This window comes from Citrus sinensis, chromosome 1 (assembly GCF_022201045.2).
Source record: "Citrus sinensis cultivar Valencia sweet orange chromosome 1, DVS_A1.0, whole genome shotgun sequence".
Classification (NCBI taxonomy): Eukaryota; Viridiplantae; Streptophyta; class Magnoliopsida; order Sapindales; family Rutaceae; genus Citrus; species Citrus sinensis.
In genome coordinates this window covers 10,376,841-10,393,928 of record NC_068556.1, presented here as the reverse complement: position 1 = coordinate 10,393,928, position 17,088 = coordinate 10,376,841, and the positions used below count along the sequence as shown (strand labels likewise).

At 34.4% G+C, this 17,088-nt stretch overlaps 1 non-coding gene and 1 pseudogene across 1 annotated transcript; both read right to left on the bottom strand.

Moving 5' to 3' along the window:
* Window positions 1-2,889: 2,889 nt before the first annotated feature.
* On the bottom strand, window positions 2,890-7,802 carry LOC102615317 (cytokinin dehydrogenase 3-like; annotated as a pseudogene).
* Window positions 7,803-15,205: 7,403 nt separating this feature from the next.
* LOC127898807 (small nucleolar RNA R71) lies at window positions 15,206-15,309 on the bottom strand. The gene has a single exon (XR_008050613.1). It is a non-coding gene; the product is annotated as a small nucleolar RNA R71 (small nucleolar RNA).
* Between the last annotated feature and the right edge of the window lie 1,779 nt (window positions 15,310-17,088).

Genomic DNA, 17,088 nt, shown 5'->3' with positions numbered 1-17,088 from the left:
ACTAGTGGAACCGGTCTGGGTTTGAGCTGGAGGAGGTTGATTTGTGGCTGAAGATTCAGACATTTCTTCCTTAACTTCGGAGGGAATATCAACATATGGTTCTGTATAAGAGGTTTGGCCTTGAGGAGGTTGATCAGGTTGGGCCATCAAGATTCTGGTAATATCAGCGTAGGACTTTTCAGAATTACTAGTGGATACTGAAGATTCTGTGTCAGTCTTAGTATGGTTATCAGAAATAGCTAGATTAGAATCAGAAGTTTGGTCATCTGTGGTAGAAGAGTGGGCGACTGTATGGGCACTAAACTGGTGCATGGGTTGTTTATCCTTGGATTGAGAAGGTGGTTGGGATTCAGTTGGTGGTGGAGGTACTGGTGACGATGCTGGAGTAGGACCAGGAGAATGTTGGCCAGGGATGGTAATGGATGAGGGATGGAATGTGACGGGTCGCGGTTGAGGTTTAGGCTTTGGTTTAGGTTTAGGTGATGGTGGTAAGGGATTATCCCGAAAGAGAGTATGAGTCATGCCAAATAACTTGGAAGGATCATATTGTCTGATGGGGGAAAGCATAGAGCCAAAAGGGTGGTAAGTTGGGCTAATGGAAGGAATAGGAGGTGATGTGGTGAAAAGGGTAGGTCGCTGTTTTTCAGATTCAATCTGGTCAAGCTCAGCTTTTAAACATCTGATTTCTCGTTCCTTTTGGTCAAATTCTGGGCCATAATAGCGTTGGGCAAGCATAACTCGTAACTCATAATCGAGTTGAGCAATTCTGGACTGGAGATTTTGGTGGATCTGCTGCATCTGTGCAGAGTTAGAGCCAACTTTTGTCTCAAGTTGTTCAGTTCGTAAACTGATTTTTTCGTAAACTGATTTTCTCAACTTTGGAATTGATATTTACCAAAGTATCATTCTGTGCTCTGGCATTTTGGGTTTGCCAGTTGAGGACTGATTCAAAAGGTTTGGGAGGTTCTAGGTGGCCAGATGAGGTAATTGGTGAAGGGACAAAGGGTTTGGACACGACATTTCGTTGGGAATCTGTGTGAGTGTCGAAAGGAGGAAAAGAGGAAGAATAGTCGGATGAAGTAGATGAGAACATCATACAAGCCAGTGGTGGTGTGGGATTTGAGATTGGTGATGGAATCTCAGATTTGCAATGCTTTGCAATCCATTTGAGTTCTTTTTTGTAAAAGGGTAATGGAGCTGATGGAGGTGGATGATCTTATGGTGGTTGGGATCATAGTGGTGGCAGGAAACCAGAGGTTTTTTCTTTTTGGGTTTCTTTTTCCTTGTGGTGGCATAATCGTCATCTTCTTCCCAATCATCCCAGCAGGGACAATTTGGATCACACATGCCCGAGCCAAGGGCATCCCATAGGAAATGGCCATTTTGCTTGGCTGGATAAACAAGGTAACCTGCAGAAGTGAACCCTATAATGGGCAGATCTTCTTGGGCTGTCTGAATAGCTGTGATCATTGAAGAATAAGTAAAGGAGAGCCGAGGAGGCTCTTGTGGAGCACTTGGAGGTGGTTTAAAAGTCATTCAGACTGTTCCATCTTGGCGTCTTTCGAACATGCTTTCAGAGGTCTGAATTGGAGCTGTATTGTTATGGAACTGTTTATAGTTGGAGATCCATTCAAGAGGCATAAGCTTGATGAGCTCATGACGGGGAATTTGTCTTGGGATCTGGATTATGGTTGGGATCTGGTCAGATTCGGCTAAGACCATGAGGGTATCAGAATGATGTTCAGGAGTGGGTAAATCTAAGGCATGATTTTGAAGCCTATAGACCAATTGGTGGTGTAAGGTGGCAATTTTGGCAGAAGAAATTTGTTCAGCACCTTGGATCTGAACTTGGACTTTCAAGGTTGTGGGCAAATTGGGGTCTTAAAGGGAAAGATTAAAGTTGGGATAGAAGGTGAGTAAAACACTGCCGACATGGAGAGTTGTGAGGACAGTGCCAATAACAGCATCTTGGTACTGTTTAAACCTGGTATCAAGCATAGCAAGGCGAGCTGTAACCGGTAATCCTTTTCTCCCGTGAAGGGTAAGGATTAATCTAATGCCTCCAAGATGGAGGTGAGTGCAGCCTTCTCTTTTCCAGTTCGAAAGCAACTCGGAGGGAATCTCCAGAGTGACATATTGCTCAGCAGAGGTGGCTTGAAGAGCACATTGATCCAGGCGGGAAGACTGGATATATTCTTTAGGTTGAGGGTGTGTGGTAGAGATGAGGGTGCGGATATTGCGGGTAAAGGAGCTAGGCCGTTTGTACAACTGATAAGGGCTAATAAGAGGGTAGGAGGACTCACTGATTTGGGCTGATTCAGGGATATATGAGTATTCTACAAGGTTTTCAATCTTATTGGTGGTATGAGAAGTGCAAGAGCGAGGCAAAGAAAGAGTAGAAGAGAGAGTAACAGGAGGGGAAGATGAAATATAACATGAAAATATATGAATTTACTAGATGAAAATTTTTGATATTAGTGAACACAATACCCATCATTAGAGGGTTCAAATCTCAAATCTCTTATAACAACAAACAAAGCTTCTCCAAAAAAAAAAAAAAAAGCAAAGTCTTTTTTTTTTTTTTTCATTTTAACTTGCAACCATTAACATAAAAACTTAATTCCATTACATGAATGCACTCTTGATTCTGTAAAGATCCAGTTGAAAATATCGAATTCGGTGAATATAATAATTAATATTTTAAGAAAAAAAATGTTTAAACAAATTCTATGTTTAGTTGGCTTTCAAACAAAAATTAAAGAGAATATATAAAATTGTAACAAGTTAAATCAAGTGTTTGTAATAATGTGAGACTCAAGAGAACTTTATTGGAGAGTTTTATTAACACATGCAGTAAAATGTTCAATAGATATGTTATTACAGAAGCTGTCAGTTGTTTAAAATTCTCTGCCCAGGTGATAATATCATTTTGGGGTCAAAGCGAGCTTTCCTCTGTTGAAAAGTGTTCCATTTTGAGCCAAAATGGTTAATCCATTCTTCTTTAGTTGCATGATGGCCAAGATACTGCTTAAATTTAATGCTACCATGAACACAAAACTGCAATATATCTTTGTTTCTGTTATCAAAGGTCTCCCAGTCATCAGCACTTGCATCCAAAAACCCCACAACGTAGAAAACATCTTCTTCATCTGGTATAACTGCTGACATTCATTCATCCCATCTGCAAGGAATTAAAACAATATTATTAATATTTGAGCATTGCTATTTAGGCCAAAAGCTGACAAAACCATAGTCAAAACATGTCGTTTTGACTATTGTCAAGCAAAATGACGGTGATTTTATCACCCTTTTGCTCAAATAGTATTTTTCTTGATTATTATATTTCTTTCAGTCTTACTTGCTTCGGAGCAGAGGGTAAACAAGAACAGTTGACGAGGTAAAGTTTCGCTTAAGAAGAATGTTCCTGAAGGCACCATTGTCCAAATCTGTGATTCGAGATCTTGGTATAAAGATATTTAGCCACGGATGAGGGATATCCCACAGTCCTTTCTTCCGAAGGACTCTCTCTTCATCATGAACTCTATTTAAAAACTCTAGGTATGTTACATCCTTCTCGAAAACAAATCCATGAACAAAACCCTTTAAGCTTTTCAGCATTTGTTTCACTCTCTGTCAACAAATATATGAAACATTAATATTTTAATGAATATCATTATATATACATACAAACACACACACATACATACATATATATATATACACATATACATACATACATACATACATACATATATATATATATATAATAAGGGATTCAACAGTTAAAAGATGAAAAATAAAAATAAAATAGACAAAGATTCAAATGAGTCATTAATGTTTTGGTGAGGGTTTCCACACTTTATTTCTATGTACATATTATTACATATATATATATAAAGTGTCTTTTTTTTTTCATGTAGACACACTTTTAAGTCATACGGTTTAATAGAGTCAAATTTTAATGCTATTAAACTGCATGACTTTATAATGTAATAAAAAATAACTCTATTATATTCCATGGCTTAACCATGTATTTACATTGAATGAAAAATGAAGACGCCATACCTGAGAATGTGTGTGTATTATTGCGGTATATAAGATGATTGATGGCTTACCTTATCCTCATTTTTGTTGTCGTAATACGTGGCTACCTCAATAAGGTAAACGATGCCATATTGGTTTATGAGGGAAGTTATCTTTTGATGTTGTGACTGTGGATAAAAATCTAGAGGACTTTGGCTCATTAAAAGTTGACCTTCCAAATAATCCGGCTTCACTTTGTGGCTAGGTCCAGTAGTTGAGATCAAAGTTTCCTGGTCAGTGCTGAAAGAAGAGAAATCACTGTAAAGTATACGTAACCACTTAACCTGCAGGCAAAGTAACCACAGTAAAATGAATTAATGGATACAAAGGCAATCCATGTACAATTTGATTATTCGTTTTTAAACATAAATTAAGCATGAAAAAGCAAGTGTAAATTCATGCTTAATTAAGTTCTGAAGAAATCTAATTAAGTACCCTTTCTTTGGCCGGCCCGAGGACGATTCTTGCTCTAGTTATAAGACCAAATTGACCTAAACCTCCTAGGACTGCGTAAAACAACTCTGTATCCTTCTGAGAGGTGCAAGTCACAAACTCTCCTTTTCCTGTAAAAATGAAAGGCGCACGCCACGCCATTTTTTGGTTACAATATTTCGACTCAATAGCAAAATAATTAATTAATATTAGATAATTAAACAACTCATTCATACAAGAACATTTTCATTTAATTTTTATTTGTATAGTTGTTTTTTTCTTAAAATATAGAGGAGTGGATAAAGTATAAATAAATATTAAGTTCCTACTCTTTTAGGATTTCAACTCGAGTTGCGTGTCAAATAAAACTGCTTAAAAATTCCTCGGTCAGGTCCTTAGAGGCACTTTTTTTTTTTAATTTCTTTCACATTACTTTAAGTAATTTCAAAAGAGATTATGATGACGATTGAAGGAGAAGATTTAATTCTTTTCTTGTGAAAAAATTGAATGTCGGCTAGGTTTCACTCATACTAGACAAATTTTTAATATAATCATTGTGTCATTCAATAATCTCGAATATTATGATTTGGTGTGAATATTGTGGTCACTAGTAAGTTCAACTGTTAAAATATATTATGGTGATACAAGAAATCTTGGGTCAGTCACATAAAAATAGTCCATCATTTGACTCAAAAAAAAAAAAAAAAGTAAACAGTCTATGAAATATGATGACATAATTAACGTGTCTGTATATTTACATGTTATTTATATTGTGACTCATAAATCATTTCATTTTTGTTCTAGAATACAAATTAAATGTACCTAGCACCAGTAATTCATTAATTTCAATTCCATAAAAGGAAAAGATGTAAGCCTAATTTCCTGCCAGATAGATTATAATAAAGTTTTTATAAAAGGAATGCTGAACAAAAAAATAAATCCAATTAATTATCAGTTGTAAAATCTCTAATGAAATATTATGATGTGTCCTTATAATATACTAGATACATTATAGATAGAGAGAGAGAGAGTCAAATTCTCTCATATTTCTCTCTCTTTAGGATTACTCTTATAATATAAAGCCCCTGAAAAGTCTATGGCTTGGATCAAGCTCAACAAAATGATTTCCAGCTTTGACGAAAATGTTGAAGGTGATGTGCATCCTATATTTAAGTAGAGGTGTTAAACTGTACGAAACTAATGTGGTTGGTAATTTTCAATTCATCTAGCTTCAAGTCGATAGATTTGGATCATCCTGAAATTTTCTAGTGAAAGAAAAACATAATCAAATCAACCATATTGACTTTTTCATTAAGAATGTAATTAATTAAAATCAGTCGATCTGTTACGATTACCAACTAGATTATATGTTTCAGTTTTAAACAAAATTTCTATGTTGATTTAAAATAAATTAAAAAAAATTCTACATTTTACATTATTTAAAGCATTCAAAAATTAACTAAGTGGAGAATGACTACTTTGCTCTCTTTTAGAATTTGTTCTTATCACTTTATACTCCCTTTGGTATCGAGGTTGAATAGGTGAAAATTTTAAATTATAGCACTTAAGTATTTGATAAGCACTACTTGTTGTGTCTTAAAAGGCAAATTGATTTGATCTTATGCTTATATTAAAAAAACTATAATATTTGTAATAATTTTGTCAAAATTATTATTTAAAAGTAATAGTTACTACACAATAGTAATTTTTAATATTTTTACTAATTTTATCAAAATTATTATTTAAAAATTATATTATTACACAATATAAACTTTTATTTTATAATTACAATTTTTCTCTACAGCAACCATGGCTTAAACATTACAACACCTCAATACAAATCAGTACGTTAGTCCTAATTGATTTTTAATTAGAAAAAAATCATTAAAAGAAAATAGTTTGTCATATAAATTGATTATTCAACACTTCTACAAATTAAAACTAATTAATTTATCTGTTAAAAGGTCCAATTTATGTTATGTTTTTTCTATTCACTGTTTGAATATCTTACATGGATCAAAGTGGTAAAAAAAAGAAGTTTTAATAAATAACGCATCATATTGTGTGATTTTCTCTCCTAGTCTCTCCTAATAAAATAAGTGGTCAATGTTGAATTTCAAATTTGGATGTTAATAATCAAGCCTTTTTTTCGTTTCATTTACTATTAAATCAATTTTGTTTTACTAGATATGAAAGATTTGGAGAGACCAGGACAAAAAAAAAAAAAACTGGAGAAGATACTAGCTAGCAGGTACCTGTTAAAACGTCTAATTCAAGAACGTTTGTTATCTGCGGGCCTTTTCGATACGTTTGGCCGCTAATTCCAGCATTGGAGAGGGTCCCACAAATAGTGAGATACAAATAATCCGTCCAAGAAACCGGCGAAAGCCCCCATGATAAGAGTATACGCAAGTCCAAGTGAGAAGCAAAACCCAACAACAAATATGACGAATATGCATGGGCACATGCAAGCAACCATGCGTGGGGCATGCAAAACTATTATTGTGGCAAGGACTTTGGGATGTTGTTGAGTGCAGTTTGTTGACTACGTGTCCACTAGCTTATTAGCTTAAAATTAGGTTGAGTAGTAATTATTTTATTTTGAATAATCTTTGGCGATTTTGTTGTCATTAACTACCCGTTAATGTTCTATTTCTTAGGGATATTATCTAGGAATTAGGAATAGTTGTTAATTTCTTTTGTATTTAAATTCTTTGATAGTCATTAATTAAAGGAGCGGAATCCAATTAAAATTATTGTGGTCTTTTTCTCACCCTAAGAGAATACTATCGTTACTATATAATTTACGGCTTTGATTGGGACCTATCACCCCAAGCAAGAGTGGCGTTCAGCACATCAATCCAAAGTTGCTCGCCGCCAACGTCAGCATAAAATCCTGAAGAACGGTCTCCGGAGATCAAGATTCCCGTCCCGTTTCTGAAGCTGTTCAGAGAACTCATCTGCACTACGACGCCTTTGTTGGCCTGAGCCTGGCCCCACGTGGAATGAGCCTGGCCTTTTGCTGCAATGGTGTATGGAAGTGAAGAACAGTATGATAAATTTATTAGGGTTCTGATGTCATCTAAAGATGATGGATAAAGAACTGCAAATGGTTTTTCGTTAATAATGCGGCCATAATCGATAGAGGCTAATTTAATGGCACCAGGGTCTGTGTGCAAATTATCTGTGAGCTCGGGTGGCACTGAAATAGCCAACATGGTAGATGTTATAGAGCTTGCCACGAATAGTGCGATAAAATATATGGCAATTGGAGAACTTGTAGTCATTTGCTTCGAGAAAATGAAGAATAAAGAAACTTGTATTTGTTGTGTTGTTGGTTGAGAGAGTGCGTTCAAGAAGAAAGGAAGTTTATATAGAGATTTAATTCCGTATCAATATTTAGTCAAAGCACGTGCTTAATTCCTCTTTCTTATCCAACAATCAAAGCGAACAAAACAAAATTTACAAAACAACTATGCATGGTAAATAATTTTTTTAGTTATAAGGATTTGAGTTAATTATTTAATTAATTCATGACGTATGTTTAAGAATTGCTTAAAATGTCTATATTCTCATTAAAGTATGTTTTTATTAAAATATAATCAACGTTTTATTTGGATAAATGCCAAAGCTTTAAGAAGAAAGAAAAAGTATTAAAACAGAGGGTCTTGCTAAGCTATATATAATGTAGCTTACAACAAAACCAATCAAAGCCAATGTAGTATTCGTTACCTTCTACTTGTTTCACATTCCAACTAAATATCTGACCATCCCTACTAGGGGCGGATCTATTAAGGGATTGCCATGGGCCATGGTCCCTGTAAAAAAAAGTAATTTAATACTCAATATTTTATATTAAAATAAATATATATTAATAAAATACCTATTTTATAGGCTTGAAAAAAAAACCTTTGGCCCCTCCGGCTAAGATTGGCTTGTTCCGCCCCTGATCCCTACTGATAAGCTACCTCCAAAGCCATAACAATTGCACAAAGTTCGACATGAAAGGAGGTATTTACATATATAAACAACACCCCCTCCCCCCTCCCCCCACGCCCCAAAACACAGACCCACAAGAAGATGTCTCCCTTTGGCCACTCCATCCAAGGGCAGTGCCAAAAGGTGCGAGAAGGGCTGAATCCACTGCTGACTTTTAAAAAAAAAAGAAATTACTTTATTTTAATGATCTATTTATTATTAATTGTCCTAAAAATCTTTTTTAAATTTATGAAATTTTAAAAATGCAAGTGTTATCTCGTCTTAGTTACTTCTTTATTCTTTTTACATTAAAAAATCAAAATTTATCATATATGTGTTACAATAGATTCTCTTATCTTCCTCTTATTTGTTAATTTTTTATATCAAATTATAATAATTTATGGTAATTTCTTTCTCTTATCTCTCTTTCTATTGTTAAATAATTTATCATCATGACTAAACCCATTGACAAACTATAGCTACACCCTCATATTGGAGGTAAAATTAAAAGTTTTCAAGATTTTAAATTTTAGTGAACTAATAGTTCAATCTAATCATAGGATAAATAATAATACATTAAGAACCTTAACCTATAACTAAGTATCATTATTAATTGATAAACTAGTAAACCACTAAAAGTTACAAGCCATTATAGAATTTAAACAATATTGTTAATTGAAATTTATAATTTTGATACTTAAAAAAGAAAAAAAGAAAAAAGAAACTGAATTGTGATGCTGTACAACTTAGCTGCTCCTACATAAAATTCCTAGCATCGCCACTAATTCCATGAATAATCAACTTCTCTGCTCTTATATTATCTCATATCAAAATAATATTTTACCCTAAAAAGTTACATCTAATAGCAAAAAAATGCAAGAATTTTGACTAATTTATTAAAGGATTTTCATGTTGATTACTTCGAGATGGCAAAATATCAAATAACTACAATAAGTATTGATATTTATTATTGTACTATTATATTTTTACAAAATTTTTCACTTTATGACATTTTCATTAGCACTGTTTATTGACATATAGATCATTAAATTTACCATGAACATGCTGTAAATTAAGGGAGAGTTTACAGAACTCCCTATTTTTTTGGGGGGGGGGGGGGTTGGGGGAAGAAAAGCTATTAATCTCCCATATGACGAGATGTTAATATAAAAGATAAATGCGTATAAAAAATTGATTAAGCAATATATTATGTATTAAAGAACGTTCTTCCTTATAACATTACTTAAAAATAAAAATTAAAAAGCAGAAGAAAACAAATACGCACGATGCTATGCAAGAAGAGTCTGTAACATTACTACTTTCCATACAATTTACAAATTATTATCATGTGCATTGTGTACGTGGACTTTTGATTTTTTAAATATTCATACAAGTATTATAAGAGTACAATTCATGCGTAGGGAGTTGGCAATTTTTAGGCTTAGAATATGGTTAGGATATCTATACTCATCCGTATTTTCATTACTCGTGTTTATTCCGATAAAATCTCAAAATTCACACGCACTTTAAGATCTGTAAGTCAATTTTCAAAATTTGGAAATGAAACAGAGGAGAAATTCTAGAATACCTCAGATGTACTACAACCAATTGATGCATACATGACAAGTGTAATTAAATTTAATACAATCACCACTTGCATGATAGTGGTTCAAAATAAATGCACACATGTCATGGTATAATTGCTTGTTGTATGGATGACATGGTACTTCATATGTATTTTAGAATTTCTCGAAACATAGATATCCTTTGATATCCCTGCATGTGAAAACATTAACTAATTTTGTCCAACCAATCGGATGCAGTCTCTGCTACCTAAATAAGGAATCGTGAGAGGCTTAGGTTTCAAGAGTCAAAAAGGGCTTTCCAGTGTTTCTAAGGGTGGTTAAATCTTTAAGAGAGAAAAGTAGAGACCGTGAGGTGGCTAGAGTTATTGTTAAGGTCTCAAACCTTAGAGAGAAACTCTTGTCAGATTTTATTTTTTATTTTTATAAGAGTTTGAGAGCTCTTAACCTTTGTAAAGGACAGTTCCCTTGTTATTTTTTGTTATAATTTATTAATAAAATAAATAGCGGTGCGTTTGTCCCCATGGAAGCAGGACTAACAAAACTGAACCACGTAAATCTCATGAGTTCATTTCATTCCCGTTTGTTCTTGAATTGTTTTGTTGTAGTTCGTCTGATCTTTTTTTGAAGTTTTTTAAGCGTTTCTTTATTTATTTGACCATTTATACGGTCATGATCTGACCGTCATCATCATTAAACAGTTTTAATTAAACCACTTTGAGAAACCACTTAATATATATTTTAATTTCTTAGCACATAGTTTGCAAACGCTTCTTATTCTAAATACATTGATTTGATTACAAACGAGAACAAGTATAATCCTCTTTTTGGCCGGCTTGGTGACGACTCTTGGTCTAGTAATATTTTATCAATCTGGCCTAATAAAAACCTCCTAGAACTGCGTAATCAATTCAGAATAGGGGAGCAAGTCACAAACTCTCCTTTTCGTGCGTAAACGAAAGGCGCACGCCACGCCATTTTTAGGTTAAAATACACAATTACAAAATAATTAAACAACTCAATTGCACTAATTACAATGCGGCCGTAAATAGACTGATTCAATGGCAGCAGAGTCTGTATGAAACTCGTCTATGAGCTGGTGAGGCACTGAAATTGCTATATATAGCGGGTGTTACCAAGCTTATGATGAATAGTGCCGTAAAATATATTCTAATTGGACAACTTGTAGCCATAGCTTCAGGGTAAAGAAGACTAAACAAAATTGATGCAAGGTAAGTTAATGGATGAGATTATGAAACCACTGAATTTTCTGCATTGACGAGAATAGAGCTTTGCCAAAAGTTCAATTTTCCAGTTTCTTGGCCGCCATCCAACCGCAATAAGATTTGCTGACATTCTTCTATTCTATATTCTAAATACAACATAAACTATGTAACTTTTGACTTACATTTTATTAATCCTTTCACTCGGCACTGGGACACGAGTGTTGACTCAATATATGACTATTTTTTATACCAATTGTCATAAAACTAAAACAAAACTTAGAAGTATAGTAATTGTTGATGCAATTTTTTTGAATGAACAGTAACTTTTTATTTTCCCAGAATTTATATCATATCAAGTTTTGTAAACTATTTTCTCCTTGAAGTGAAGCTCTCTAATCATATGTCTTCTTGTCGTTAATTGTCCTGCAAAAAAATTAATTATCAAAGAGTGCTGGGATTACTAACTATATCTCTCCAATACTCTAGTTAATTCTTTGTATTCAATTTCTAAATAGAGAGTTTAGGGAAGTAGACATAATTTTGTATTCATTTGATGTCTTAACTCCAAATGTGGGAGGGCTTAGCCTTTATATAGACAACTTAAAGCATTGAGGTGAAGGAGTTATCATGACATGTGGCATCTTATGACAAGTGTCCACAAAACCCATGCATAATGACATGGACTTGTCTTGATTTTTGGTTCTTAACTTTTAATGGGCATGGAATTGACTTTGGCCCTTATATTCATTACTCGTTGAAAGGATTGATTTAGTAGCATATTGCCCATAAGTGGATTTTTACAAAGTCTTTACCTATTGGCACTTAAAATTCTAAGTAATTGGCCTTAGACCATTCTTGTAAAGAATGGTCCTTGGTAATTTTTTTAGCAAAATTTTAGAATGTTTTTAACAAAATATTTCCATAAGCGTATTTGTAAAAGTTTGCCCATAGGTACTTTCTTTAGAATGTTTACTCGTAGGCACTTCACTTAAAGTGTTTGTTTGCCCATAGGTTCATTCATAGAATGGTTGTTTACCTGCATGCTCATTTCATAAAATATATGTTTGCTCATATGCTCTTTCTTATAATATTTGTTGACCCATAGACTCATTCTGTAGAATGTTTGTTTGCCCATAAGCTCATTCTGTAAAATCTATTTTTGGCCCGTAAGGTCTTTCGATGAAATCTTTGTTGACTCATAGTCTCATTCTCTAAAATGCTTGTTTGCTCATATGGATACTTTGTGGAATATTTGTTGGCCTATAGGCTCATTATGTAGAACTTATGTTTACCTATAGGCTCTTTACATAAATTAATTTCTATATACTTAGGTCAATCTTACAGAGAGTAGATTTAGGTCATTTTTGTAGAATCATATGATTAGGCGTTTTGCCAATTCTTGCCTTTAGGCAATTTAAATAGAATACTTTCTAAGTACCTAGGTTGTTCAAGTAGATAACATGGCTAGGTCATTTATGTGAAATCATTCCCTTAGGCAATTTAAATAGAATATTTTCTAAGTATCTAGGTTACTCTTGTGGAGAACGGACCTAGGTCATTTGATGCATAAAGTTTTTGTTAGGTCTATTTTTTTACAGACTTTTGGGCATTTTATAATTTGGTATAGAAGAGGCATGCTAAGTCTCACTTTTCAAGTTTGAGAAGTAAGACCTTTTTCTTTTGTTTTCCTTTAGGGTTTATTGGGCTTTTCCTTCTATGGATTGAATTTTAAAATAAAAAATTTCTCTAAAGCATTTCGTTGAGTGTTAGAAAATGCATATTTATAAAGGAGAAAACCGTCATTTTACATTTCAAGTCTTACTAACACCTTTACTTTTATGAATTTAACCTTCTTTTGATTTAATTCCGTTTGTTTTATTTTAATTAAGTATTTTATGTATTTTAGGGGCATCATAGTCATTTCACAATAAACGAGAGATCAAATGGCAAAACAGACATCACTTTTGAACTCAGGACGGTCAAAAACCTTAGGAGGAGCATAAAAGGAAAAATAGCACTGTTCACATGTACGGTACTATTCACGCGTACGGTGCTGTATACGTTACTGTTCACATAGACGGACGATGACGTGGCATTGACCGATGATGTGGCATTGATTGATGAGGTGTCACGATCCTGTTGGGCTAAAATTCTTATGTACTGTTGATGGTGACGTATATCAGTGGACGAAAAATCTCGCGTACAGTACATGCATCACACAGGATTATTTTCAATCAAACCGCGTTACTATTCATCCGGGTCAAACCGTGTTACTGTTCATCCACGTAGTCAAACCGCGTACTGTTGACTGATGACGTGGCGCAATCCTGAGCGTCCAAACTGTTTTTAATCTGATGGCCATGATTTACTCCATGTATCTATAAAAAGGGGGCCTCTCCCCCTTAATTTGATATCTCTGAATCCATTTTTTGGATCCATTTTCTGTAATTCCTTCTCCATCTTGTATTTTCTTCGTATTTTAATAAATTTCCATTTTGCCCCTAGTTCAATTATGAGTGGCTAATTTTTTTTCAAGCTTGGGTTGAAGGTGAAGTCTCAACATGTGTCATGGGCTTAATTTGGTAAATTTATTTTCTCTTCCCCTCTAGTTTTTGTGGGTGTTTTGACTTCTCGTCGACAAATAATAATATTCTTGTCTAGTACCACCTTGGTTTCACCGGCCCTCTAGTACAAGGTTATTATTATTTGGCATGATAAGCCCTTAGCACCATATTGATTAGAGCGTGGTTCATGAGGTGTGGATTCCCCCCTCATGATTTAATTGGCATTAATACGGATTATTTAGCCCATAATGCATGTTGATACGGATCCAGATACCCAAGTACGTCATTTCAATAGATTTCGCTTCAATTTATTCTCGCCATTGCAATTCCAATTTTAGGATAATTTAAATCACTTCCACCACAATTTCAACCACCCATTTACAAAATTAATTCTACACACAATTAAAATCCACCTCCTCGTGGGATCGACACTCATCACCATTGATCTATACTACAATAGATTCATACGCTTGCGAGTACATTAAAATTTGCACAACAAGTTTTTGGCGCCGTTGCCGGGGAGGTAAGTAATTTTAATTCACAGAATTAATTTTTGTGAATAATTTCTTTTATTTGTTTTCTTGTATTTTTTTTATTAAAAAAAAAGAAAAATAAAGTGAATCTACATTTAAAGGTTAGTATTTTTTTTCTTTTTCTCTTCTTTAAAATTTTGTAATTTATTTTTCTTTGTAATTTTTTTTATTAATTTAATTTTTAGTTAATTTATTTCACGTATTTATTTTTGTGTATTTTTATAGAAAGGTTGTAATAGCGCAATAAGGTTAGTATCATAATTTCTCCCTCTTCTTTGTTTTTATTTGTTTTGTTACCATCTTTATTTTTATTTTATTTGTTTTGCATGCATGGTCGTAGGTCATTATTACCTAATCTTGAACCTATAGACCTTGAATTAGAAAAAACACTTCGTACACAAAAGCACATTAAAAATAAATTTGAAATGGATTTGCAACCACAGGAGAGGCCATTTAAGGACTATTTTAGTCCCTTAGCTAATTTGAGCACATCATGCATAAGATACCCAAATGTAGCTGCTAGGAGCTTTGAACTAAAACTTAGTGTGCTAAATTGTCTCCCCACATTCTATGGCTTAGAAAATGAGGACCCATATAATCATCTGAATGATTTTCATGCCATTTGTCAAACTTCTAAATATGAGAATTTTTCAGACGATGATGTTAAACTCATATTATTCCCATTTTCTTTAAAAGATAGAGCTCGTTCATGGTTAAATACTTTACCTGCTAATAGCATTTCATCATGGGAACAAATGGTAACAAAATTTTTGAATAAATATTTCCCAGTGCATAAAACCAATGCTATTCGCAGGGAAATCTCAGAGTTTACTCAGAGAGAAGACGAGCAGTTTTTCGAAACATAGGAGCGATTCAATGGGCTACTCTTGAAGTGTCCACATCATGGGTACGAGAAATGGCACCAATGCCAATACTTTTTGGAGGGATTATTGCCGAATGTGCAAGAATGGCTAATGGCAACAAGTGGAGGAGAGCTAGTGTCAAAAAATGCATCAGAGATTTGGGAATTCTTCCAGCGACAAGTGGATAATTCTCAACAACCGAGTCGATCACTCAGGAATACTAGAAGGATTAAGGGAGTAAATGAGGTTCACATTGGTGAGTCAAGTTCAGAAATTAAAGAAGTCAAAGCGATAATTGAAGGTCTCTCTCGACAAATAGCATCATTATCGACTGCTAAATCAACAGAGCCACATGACCATGACTTATACTCAGATCAAGCCAATGCCATAGGTGTAATGAGAAAACCATCGAATTATAATCCATACTCCAACACATATAACCCTAGATGGAGAGACCACCCAAATTTTTCATAGTCTCAAGGACTTTAACAGAATGGACCAGCAGCTCCAGTTCCACCAATTCCACAAAATCCTCAAGCCTCTCAGCCCCCATTTAGACCATATAATCAAAACCAGAACTACTCACAACCCAGACCATGGGAGGATGCATTCCAGAATTTCAGGAATGTTACTCACTCCACGATTGAGCAACAGAACCGCACCATTGATGGACTGCGAAATGAATTAAAAACGGGCTTCAATTCACAAGCCCAATCAGTTTCAAGCCTCGAGAAGATGGTGAGACAACTTGCTTTTTCAGTTCAGACCTTGGCAATGACTGTTGAGAAAGGCAAATTTCCAAGTCAACCAGTGCCTAATCCTAAAGGAGTACATGAAGCAAGTACTAGTTCACCACAGCAGCATGGAGAGGTCAAAGCAATCATGACCTTGCGAAAAGCAAAAGAAGTCGACAACAAAGTGGAGATGCCGATGACGAAAGAAAATCAAATTGTACCTGTGAATGTTGAGGACTCATCACCGGAGGAGAAAGAAGAAAGCAACCCACAAGAATATGTCCCCAATGCTCCATTTCCTCAGAGGTTAGCTAAAGGAAAAAAGGGAAAATCCACAGGTGAGATTCTTGAAATCTTCAAACAGGTAAGTGTTAACATCCATTTGCTTGATGCTATTAAACAAGTTCCATCTTATGCCAAGTTTCTTAAAGACCTTTGTATTAAAAAGAGAAATATGCATGTTCAATAGAAGGCATTTTTAACAGAAAATGTTAGTTCTATACTCCAACATAAAATTCCTTTAAAATGCAAAGACCCAGGCTCCCCCACAATCTCATGTAGTATAGGGAACCACACAATTGAGAATGCTTTGTTGGATTCAGGAGCTAGTGTAAATCTGCTGCCTTATTCACTATTCATGAAACTTGGACTGGGAGAATTACACCCAACTCCAGTGGTGTTACAGCTTGCAGATCGGTCCACGAAAATACCTCGTGGTATTGTGGAAGACGTGCTTATCCAAGTAGACAAGTTTTATTTTCCTGTTGATTTCATTGTAATTGACACTCAACCAATACAGGATTCAAGGAAGCACATCCTTATTATCCTAGGCCGACCTTTCTTAGCAACTGCGGATGCTCACATTCAATGCAGGACTGGAAATATGCAGTTGTCCTTCGGCAACATAACTATGGAGCTGAAAATCTTCAACATTGCCAAACAACTTCACAATGAAGATGATGGAATTGTTGATGTGGATTTAATTGAAACAATAGTTGATGACACTTTTCTTTCAAACCTTAGTGATGATTCTTTACAAACATGTTTAACTTACTTTGGTTTTGATTTTGATATTGACAGATCGGTTGATGA